Source organism: Salvelinus alpinus, chromosome 37 (assembly GCF_045679555.1).
Source record: "Salvelinus alpinus chromosome 37, SLU_Salpinus.1, whole genome shotgun sequence".
In the NCBI taxonomy this organism is placed as follows: Eukaryota; Metazoa; Chordata; class Actinopteri; order Salmoniformes; family Salmonidae; genus Salvelinus; species Salvelinus alpinus.
In genome coordinates this window covers 4,574,945-4,584,740 of record NC_092122.1, presented here as the reverse complement: position 1 = coordinate 4,584,740, position 9,796 = coordinate 4,574,945, and the positions used below count along the sequence as shown (strand labels likewise).

General features: G+C 41.5%; 1 long non-coding RNA gene across 1 annotated transcript; it reads right to left on the bottom strand.

The window, feature by feature from the left end:
• Positions 1-4,082: 4,082 nt before the first annotated feature.
• LOC139566116 (uncharacterized) lies at positions 4,083-8,570 on the bottom strand. The gene is made up of 5 exons (XR_011673057.1): positions 6,552-8,570; positions 6,130-6,344; positions 5,815-5,882; positions 5,522-5,586; positions 4,083-5,255 (listed from the first exon to the last, which is right to left on the bottom strand). It is a non-coding gene; the product is annotated as an uncharacterized lncRNA (long non-coding RNA).
• Between the last annotated feature and the right edge of the window lie 1,226 nt (positions 8,571-9,796).

Genomic DNA, 9,796 nt, shown 5'->3' with positions numbered 1-9,796 from the left:
GATGTTTGGCCCATTTTACATTTACATTTACATTTAAGTCATTTAGCAGACGCTCTTATCCAGAGCGACTTACAAATTGGTGCATTCACCTTATGATATCCAGTGGAACAACCACTTTACAATAGTGCATCTAACTCTTTTAAGGGGGGGGGGGGGGGTTAGAAGGATTACTTTATCCTATCCTAGGTATTCCTTAAAGAGGTGGGGTTTCAGGTGTCTCCGGAAGGTGGTGATTGACTCCGCTGACCTGGCGTCGTGAGGGAGTTTGTTCCACCATTTTACACTCAAAACCTTAGTGGAAGAAGGCACCCGCAGTGTGTTTGCTATCTCATGAGCCTCTTCCATTACATTCAAGGGCACCATTTTCCCTGGATCAATATATCTAGGGCAAATGCTTCCCAGTTGAATGCCATGTAACTTTGGTGTTTCTTGGCCAAAGCTTGTCACTTTTTTTGTGTGTTTTGCTTCATAGCGCATACAACAGCTATGGAGAATTGAGAATTGGCCTGATTTTCTGAATACGTTGCGGCTGATGCACCATAAAATGATGCTTTGCTAACAACCTTTTTCCAGAAAACAAATGCTTGAACAATCTGTGGTGTTCTGCAATCCAGTGCTTCAAATAGCCTGTAATACCATCTGATAACACTGGAGAAAATACAGTGTTGACTATTTGAAGCAACAAAAGCAGCAAATGCCAGTGTCAATCATTTGGAGACAACAAGTTACCAAAGATAAGCGGTAGATCGCATAGTAGGAACCAAGACTGAATGGCATTTAAAGCTCAAATCATTGGAACTCTCAAGTAACTTCACTGCAGGGGGGTCTGTTGTTTCTTTCCATATAACCATAGTTGAAGCTGTAACGGCAGCCTTCCCTCTCTTCACAAGAGAGGGTGTAACAGGGATCGGACCAACACGCAGCGTAGCCAGTGCTCAACATGTTTAATAAAACAATAAAACAGTGAACACGATACAAAATAACAAAATGTGGCAAACCGATACAGTCCTAGCTGGTGCAGAGAAAACACAAAGACAGGAAACAACCACCCACAAACCCCAACACAAAACAAGCCACCTATATATGATTCCCAATCAGAGACAACACAAAACACCTGCCTCTGATTGAGAACCATATTAGGCCAAACATAGAAACAGACAAATTAGACACACAACATAGAATGCCCACCCAGCTCACGTCCTGACCAACACTAAAACAAGCAAAACACACAAGAACTATGGTCAGAACGTGACAGAAGCTCTGAATTCTCATGTCAATTTCTTTTGAAGTTAAATGCCTGTTTGGCAAGTGCTGTAGTAGCAATTTCACCTCGTATTGCCCAACACCCTCCAAGATGATGATATCAGCGAGTATGATATCAACTGAAAAATTCTCAGTTGTATGAAAGTACAGGCAGAATTTTTTAACACCCATCCCAGAGGGCAGAGTGGGATTTCTCTCCATTGTTTGGCAGTGTTCCACATGCATCTTTTTAGTTTGCAATACCATCTTGGGACTGTCTTCACTAAACTCTGTCTGAAAGTCGTCTTTCTCAGCATAATAGAAACGGCAGCAATGTCTTACACAAAAATATTTCCCAAAACCAAATAAACCATGAATAACGAGGTTGTCACCTGCTACTTGGACAATAGTTCCATGAGTTTGGTGATCATACAAGGGAACCTTAATTGTTTACATCTCGTCCAATTGGGTCAAGTAGTGAGTGAAACCAATAGGTTTTCATATCTTGTGCACGAGATAGAGAAACCAGGTGAATATTGAGCAGAGAAGAATTCCACTTTGGAGAGACATTTCTTAAAGTAAAGTAAATGGTAACCAAGTTATGCATACCATGCTTCGATTCAAGAGGATTAGCGGTTTTAAAGTCGTCATTCAAGAGTTGAATTTGTATCGCATGTTTCTCTTTTGAGAATAGAGCATGATTCTTAGACAAATGTCCATCACGCAAGTCATAGAGTAGACTTTCTTTGGGACCTTCCACAGGCTGCAACATTGTGTTTAGGTGTGAATTTTTATAAACAGACTAACGTCTGCAAAATGGGTGTGTACATGGATTTATCTGTAACAAAAACCTGGCCATATGTTCCAGTGGTTCTATTGCGTTGTGTGTCAAATCTTGTGCCAAGAACATATTCAACTGGATCTACCCACTTCTCTGAGAAATATTTCAACCTTTTGGTTTCAGAATTCAATACACGAAAGGATTTTCAATTTGCCCAAAACACTGATCTATTTTACACCCAATATGATCGTTGCCAGTTTCCTGTAAAGACAGACACGTCTTCACCGACTTTAGCTTGACTGTGGATATCATCAACTATCTCTTCCATGGTACTGACTAAAGTGTTCACTGTTGTTTCACCAGCTCCTGCTGCTTTGAGCTATTGTTGCGGCACAATTATCCACAACCCTCCTATTATAGAGAGCTGAATCACAATGTGAGCTTGGTGCTGGCGCATCACCAAAACTGTTTGCTGTAAAACTGTTAGTAGCATTAGAGGGGCCTCCACCATCATTATCAGAAACTGCTTTTCGGTACGCTCTTCATATGCCCTGTTACAGTTTTTCCCCAATTGTTTACACACTAAAATTGGAACTTGAAAGACAAATCACCGAAACCTGAAACTCATGTAACAAATCCCTAAACTAAGTCTGCAAAATTGCAAGCACAATTCCTGCTTTACACTCAGTTTCTAATTCTATATCACACTTTTTGCAAAACACTACACACAGTTCTCTACATTAGGCACAACATTCCAAATTTTAAATCTCTTCAGTCCCTTTGGAAAGCAACGCCAATCACAATGCCAAGCTCTATACACCAATTGGCAACACCCACTCCTCACAGGTGTAAACACTAGTTGCTGAATTGTTAACTTAGAAATCAGAGCTTTAGCACTATAAAAGGCCACAGATGAGCTCTCCTGTTCTGGAGGAAAATGGAAGTTAATGGTGAAGCAAGAACTAGTGGTGAAGGAGTGAGAGGAAGAGGAGGAAGAGGACGAGGAAGGACAGTTGTCTCAGATGAGATCAGGGCACATTGGTTGACCATGTGCTCAACCATGGGTTGAGTATGAGGGAGGCTGGGCAGAGAGTACAACCCAACCTGAGCCACTACACGGTTGCGTCTATCATCTGTACATTCAGAAATGAGAACCGGTAAGTTACATAAAGAGCATAGTGTAGATGGTAGGTATGTATACTGTAGTATACTGCAGTCCGACATATCAGTGGGCCTATGTTACTCAGTGATTTTTGGCCAATGTTACACTAATGTAATTTCATATTGAAAGAAAATAGATTTTAGCTTACTGTAACTAATCATATCATATTTGTGGTCTTCTGCAGAACTGAGAGACGGCCAGGCCATGGTGGAAGACGCCGGCTGTTCACACCAGAACAGGAGACCGCTTTTGTGAACATGGTGGTGGCAAACAATACCATTAGACTACGAGAAATCCAGAACCACATAACTGCATACATTGGCCACCGTGCCATTGTGAATGTCCCTGGGCAGTGTGGATGGAATATCACCATGTGCGCAGCCTTTAGCCAGCAAGGTGTCCTCCATCACCATGCCAACCTTGGTCCCCACAACCCCGCCCTTCTCATTCCTGGACTACATGGCATCCTCATCCCAGCCGAGCATAGAGGTGGACCAGAGCAGCCCAGTAATGTTGTCATCTGGGACAACGTGAGTTTCCACCTGGCTGCTCTGGTCCGCAACTGGTTCATCGACCACCCACAACTTATTGTTCTATGCGTCCCACCATATTCCCCATTCCTAAACCCAATTGAATAGTTTTTTTCGTCATGGCGATAGAAGGTGTATGACCGCCATCCCCTCACACGCAGGCCTCTTCTCCAGGCAATGGAGGATGCATGTGGTGAAGTCGGTGGCTGGATCCGTCACTCCAGAAGATTCTTTCCCCTCTGTTTAGCCAGGGAGAACATCGCTTGTGATGTAGATGAGGAGCTGTACCCAGACCAAAATAGTTTTTTTTTTGCATGTGTTTTTTGTGTTTAGAGATTTGAAAGAATGAGCCACTTTCATTTTTGTACAGAAAACCCTTTATTTTACTGAATATTTTTCCTGGTTTTCTCCTGTTGGGTATGGAAAGTGTTACATACAAAACACAAATCACTGTTTTTGTTACTGTATTGCATTTGTGTGTGTTTGTGTATATTTATGTATATTTGAGTACGTATACATTACTGTAACAATATTTTACAACCGGCTACAGTATAACACTGAAAATGCAAAAGGCATAAACCTACTGATGGGAAATTCATAGTAGTGTTTTGTGTTGAGCACATCAGTGTGTTGTTGGTTGGTAGACAGATGTATTCATATGATGCATGTGTGTGTCATTTTGATGCAAAAAAAAAACATTTTGGAAAGAGATAAAACAATTTTGAATGCAGTGTTTGCTTTCGCTAGAGATTTGTAGAGTTTTGCATTTTGTGTTTGTGGTTTTGTGTTTAGAGTTTTGGGATAATGGCCCAAAGATTCAGAAAACATGTGTAAACAATTGTGGAAAACGGTAAGATGTTTTCTAAATCCAGAAATAGTGCCAAATACATGTGAACAACAAACCTGACTACACTTTAAAACGCAGAGATTTCCCTGGACAAAGACACTGGATTCACTTGAGATGTTTTACAAGGCTATTGGCATTTGCCTGGCGGCATTTGCACACAAAACAAAGCCCTTTCTGTGTCTCAAACAGATCTGTTTAATGTAGCATTCTAGCTCTCAGCTCTGCTACCCTGGGATTCACCTTAGTTATATTAACGTCAATGTCGTAGATAGTCGTTTGTCGAAAAGTGTACATGTTTGCCAGACCCTGACTGTATGAGGTACCAAAGACAAAGTGAGTTTTGAAAAGCTCATCAAAACAGCCTCGTTATTGTTATGCAAATGTGTTGTGACTTTTTGATTTTATCTTTTTTTTAAACTTTAGATTATTTATTAAATATTTTCTTAACTCTATTTCTACAACTGCATTGTTGGTTAAAGGTTTGTAAGTAAGCATTTCATGGTAAGGTCTACACCTGTTGTATTTGTCGCATGTTACAAATTAAATGTGATTTGATGCCTTACAAGGTACCGTATGTTTTTCAATCACGATGAAGTAGGCGTGAATACTAATTCTCTGGGTCCCCACAGCAAGCAGATAGGGCTGTTGACTTCCGGTGATGCCATCCAGACGCTGCTGGATGCTGGTCCCTGCCTATAAGACAATAATGTATTGTCAGAACATCTACTATTAATAAGTCTAACAAGCCAGACAGTAGTGATTCTAATATGTATTACAGTGTCATACTGCCACAGTTGTAGTAGTTGAACTAGTAAGAGGTATTATAGCAGTAGAGTTGGTGATAGTGCTCTTTGCTGGGGTATGTGCTTGTACACTTGAGGGAGAGAGGGGTGAAGGGGAAGAGGGAGAGAGATCAGGATACAGCGACACATTTTGTCTATAACAAATTATAGCCTGACCTTAACGAACATCGCAAGAGGTTCAGCTGCGGGTCTTGTTGACATCTTTCCCGGCTTGTTGAGGCCTTAAGCGGAGGGAGGCAGAAGATGGACAAGGAGAAGAATGTCAGTGTCCCAGCCTAGAAACACACATTATAATTCTGACATTAGAAAACTGGAAGAACATGTTTGCCATTGTTGGTGTGGTTTAAAATAGAACCCACTTCCCTTTCAACCACAATCCTTCAATTCTTCTCCCTTCCAAATGCACATACTAGAACTTCACATTACAGTATAAAGTGGTATGTCTGTACCATTTCCCATCTCAGCTGTGGACTCAGCGTTGTGTATCAGGTCCTGAAGCTCAGTTGAGTCCATGGCTCTGCAGGATGACATTCTGTTTAAAGACAGTAGGACATTTCTCCAGGAATTATGCGGAAGTTGCGTCACCAAACATCAGTCTAAAATCTTGCACAATCTACAGACAAGACACACAAAGACAACGATAACATCTCAGCTACAGGATTTCTAACACATGTTCCCGTCGCCTTTTAAAGGGTAATAGCTCTGGCAATGGCCACCTTGTGACATGGTCATACTTTGGAATACAAAGTCCATTTCATACATACCATGCCTGCTCTGTCCAGGAACCACGGAAACACTGAGTACGTCAGAGGAGTTCTGTGGGTCATGAACAATGTTTTGGCGCTAGGCAAAGGTCAGCTTCATCTTTTTTTTTCTCGGCGATTGCTTCATCAGACGTGTGTTTCATCAGCGAGATGGCCTCTCGACACTGCCCTTCTTCACTCAGCCAGTCTTCGTCCATGAAGGGGTCTCTGTCCACCTTCAACCAAAGATTAAAAAGGACAGGAACACATAACACTGGCATAAACAGTCTAACCAAACCCCCTTACACTGAAATGTGAGAGAACCCCAATAAAAGCAAGTTTCACTCCCTTGTGAACACCCCCTCACAAGCCTACACCCAAGCGAGCACTAATCATACACACAAAAATAAAAGAGTGTTATGTATGCCAACCAGCTGACCCACCTGTTAGTGATCTACGAGGGGACTTTATTCTTCCCTCTGTAGCCTTCTTTTCACAGGTGCTTCAGTCCCCATGGCAAGTAACAACTCCTGTCTTCTGCAGTGTAATAGTGGGACACAGACAAAAAACAAACAAACCTTTTGTTTACCCGAAGCAAATGTGTCACTGGTGCATGTTAGAATCTAGAAGAAAAGTTGAACAGTTGCAGGGACTGTGTAATGTTACATGCTCCTCGGTCACCTTCACATACACAAAGCCTGATTGATGTTATCTTCAATTTCGAGTGACCGAGGAGGAGCATGTAAACAACAGCAGTGCTATGTTAGACCGCTTTGCGACTTCAAAAGTGATTTCGAAAAAATGCTGCGTTTATCATTTGAACATCAAGTGACGTTTCAGTGGCAATTTCACCATCAGCAGATTGTGCCTTTAAAACAGCAAAACCATTTAAAAAAAGAGTCTTACACCACTTCCCCTTGGCCCTATAACCCTATCCATGTTTGCAGATCCATAGAGTGAAAGCTCCACAACTACATTACTTACATCTATCCACACCCTTCAAATCTGCAAACATCAAAGGGTTAGAGCTAAGGGAAAGTGGTAGGGAGTGAATTGGGACCCAGATTTATTTCGTACTCAGTCTTGCTTTTGAGATCGGCCAGGTACGGGAACAAGGAAACTATTCCTCTTGCATTTTGCCTCCTTCACATGTCATGAGGGCACTTATTCTGAACTCCAAACAATGAATAATTACTACATTGGCAATAATACATGAATGCAAAACATTGATCTTAATGCGTTAAAAAAATGGATGGTTTGCCCATGATCCCCTGTCCTATTTGCAACCAATACCTTGATCATATTACGTCTGGTGTGGTCAGTCAGGTTTTTGTCAGAGTATACTCATTCACTCCAGCTTTGCTCTGGAGAATGCCCTGAATCATCTAACAAAAAGCACAACAGACACAGACCCTAGTACACCTGGGTTCTTTCTCAAAATATGTTTTTATTGATTCCTCGCCTCCTTCTTAAATCGCATTTGATAGTAAGACCCAATGTTCCTCTCCAAATTCATTGTTCTGTAGTTGGTTTTGAGAAGGATGGAAGAGGACTTATTGAGAAAGAGCTCAGTGGTCGCCAGCCATCCTCCTGGAGAGCTACTGTGCAAAGCATTGGTTTCAGCCCTGCTCCAACACCTGGCTATATCACTGAGCTCCACATTAGGATCTTCCAAGATGATTGAAGTCGTTAAGAGCAGGACTGGAAAAAACCTACATACTAACTCACTCTCCGGTAGTCCAACCTAACATCACATCGATGGAACCTCAGGAAGATCAATACAGTTTTTAATTATGAAAAGACAATCATAGCAAATAATGAAAGGATTACTTCGGCTGCAATATATTCCTCTGTTCTCCTTTTTCTGTTTAGGACTTTGTGTCAGCGTAACAGTCAGTCTGAGTGAAATCTCAGTCTGACAGTCTGACAGTCTGAGGAACCACCAACAACCACGGAGCAGCTTGCAGAAGAGTTAACCTAATCTGCCAATTACATGACTAAATGTATACTCCGTTCTCAACAATGCTACAGGGATAATACAGCCAAATTGCATATGTGTCTTTACATTTGATTGTTAGTCCTACACTAAACCCCATTTAGCATGCTATAAATGTCAGGCCCAAATAATCTGTAAAGAAATCATTAAGTTACAATTCTATATGGGATGTTGAGATAAGACATACAATTAATGGGTCCTAATGTGATCTGTGACATGCCACAGAACGTGTGACGTGTAACTCCATCCCTCCAAACCTAGGACCCCTGGCAAACTCCCCGCTCCCAAAAGCGTGTTTGGCATTTAAATGTCTCAGCGGTGCCCCCCCGCAGGCTTTGGGGGACGGGGTGCCCCCCCCCCCTTTTACTGTACCATCCCTGCAAACACCAGAACTCCGCCTGGATCCGGGTGCCAGAACTGGGCCAGCGAGATAGATCAGGCCTGCCAGACTAAGGACGGATGTGGGCCATATCATTTGTGCTAGCTGGGATTGTATGAATGAATACATTGATCACATCTCTGTACTGTAGACAAATAACTCACCATCAGAACCATTGGGTAAACACATTTGTTTCATTGGGTAAACACATTTGTTTCATTGGGTAAACACATTTGTTTCATTGGGTAAACACATTTGTAGCACATTGAGGTCTGGTCTCTAAAGATGATACTGGAACACTTCATCTACTTCTGTCTCAGATTCATCGTAGACTTTTAAGTCCATGGTATGCAGGATAAATTTCTTGTCTTGGAAGACATTAAACAAAGTTACATTTAGCTCACCGTTAGGGTTTCTATAAACAACTGCAATCGTGGCAATCACTCACCTTCTTCCAAGAAGTCATTGAAAGTCAATGGCCCTTGTGAATTTGTTTTATTTCTTCTCATCTTTGTATTTCACTCGTACAGCCAGCATCCTTAGTGAAAGGACAATTAGACACTGTTAATCATCTCATATTAAATGTCACATCTAAAATAGTCAGCATTACCCTAACACAGCCTATATAAAACACAGCCACGTTCAACTTCAATACATTCGAATAAAAATGTAGCCTAATGATCAACGCAGCACACGATCTTGATTTTCATACTAATGTACTACTTTGACAGCCTCAAAACTAAGCCAAGGTGAACTGTTGCATGCGTGACATTTGCATATCGCGGGCGTGTGGATTTCAGCATATGAGATTGAGATAAACACTAGTTACCTTTCTAACATTTGCTATGGTAACATACAATCACTTCAACCAAAAGACATATTCCCTGCTTTCTCCCTGGCTTTGCTGCACTGCACTTATTAACTCAATATTTAGTAATGCATGAGACAAGCACTACATTTGACTCTACATTCCGTAGCTAGTACACACAAGGCACACACGCCTAGAAAAAATAATCGACAGCTGAAGCAATTAACAACTTCATAGCTACCCAGGCTCACATCTTTTACTGAATTCTCAAACCGAATGCAGGTTTAGGTTATCTAGTTTAGACGTGTGGCTTTGGTAGCCATCTATGTAACGTTACTAGCCAGCCATCTAACTAGCCAATGAAGCAACACTCACGTCAGCCAAAGTGGTGGTGTATAGAATGAATGGCTGAATGACCTTAACTAGACTATAGCCTATATTTGGTTTGAGTATTATAGCAAAGATTTACATAACTAACCCTCATTGTTCTATGATTCTAGTTTAC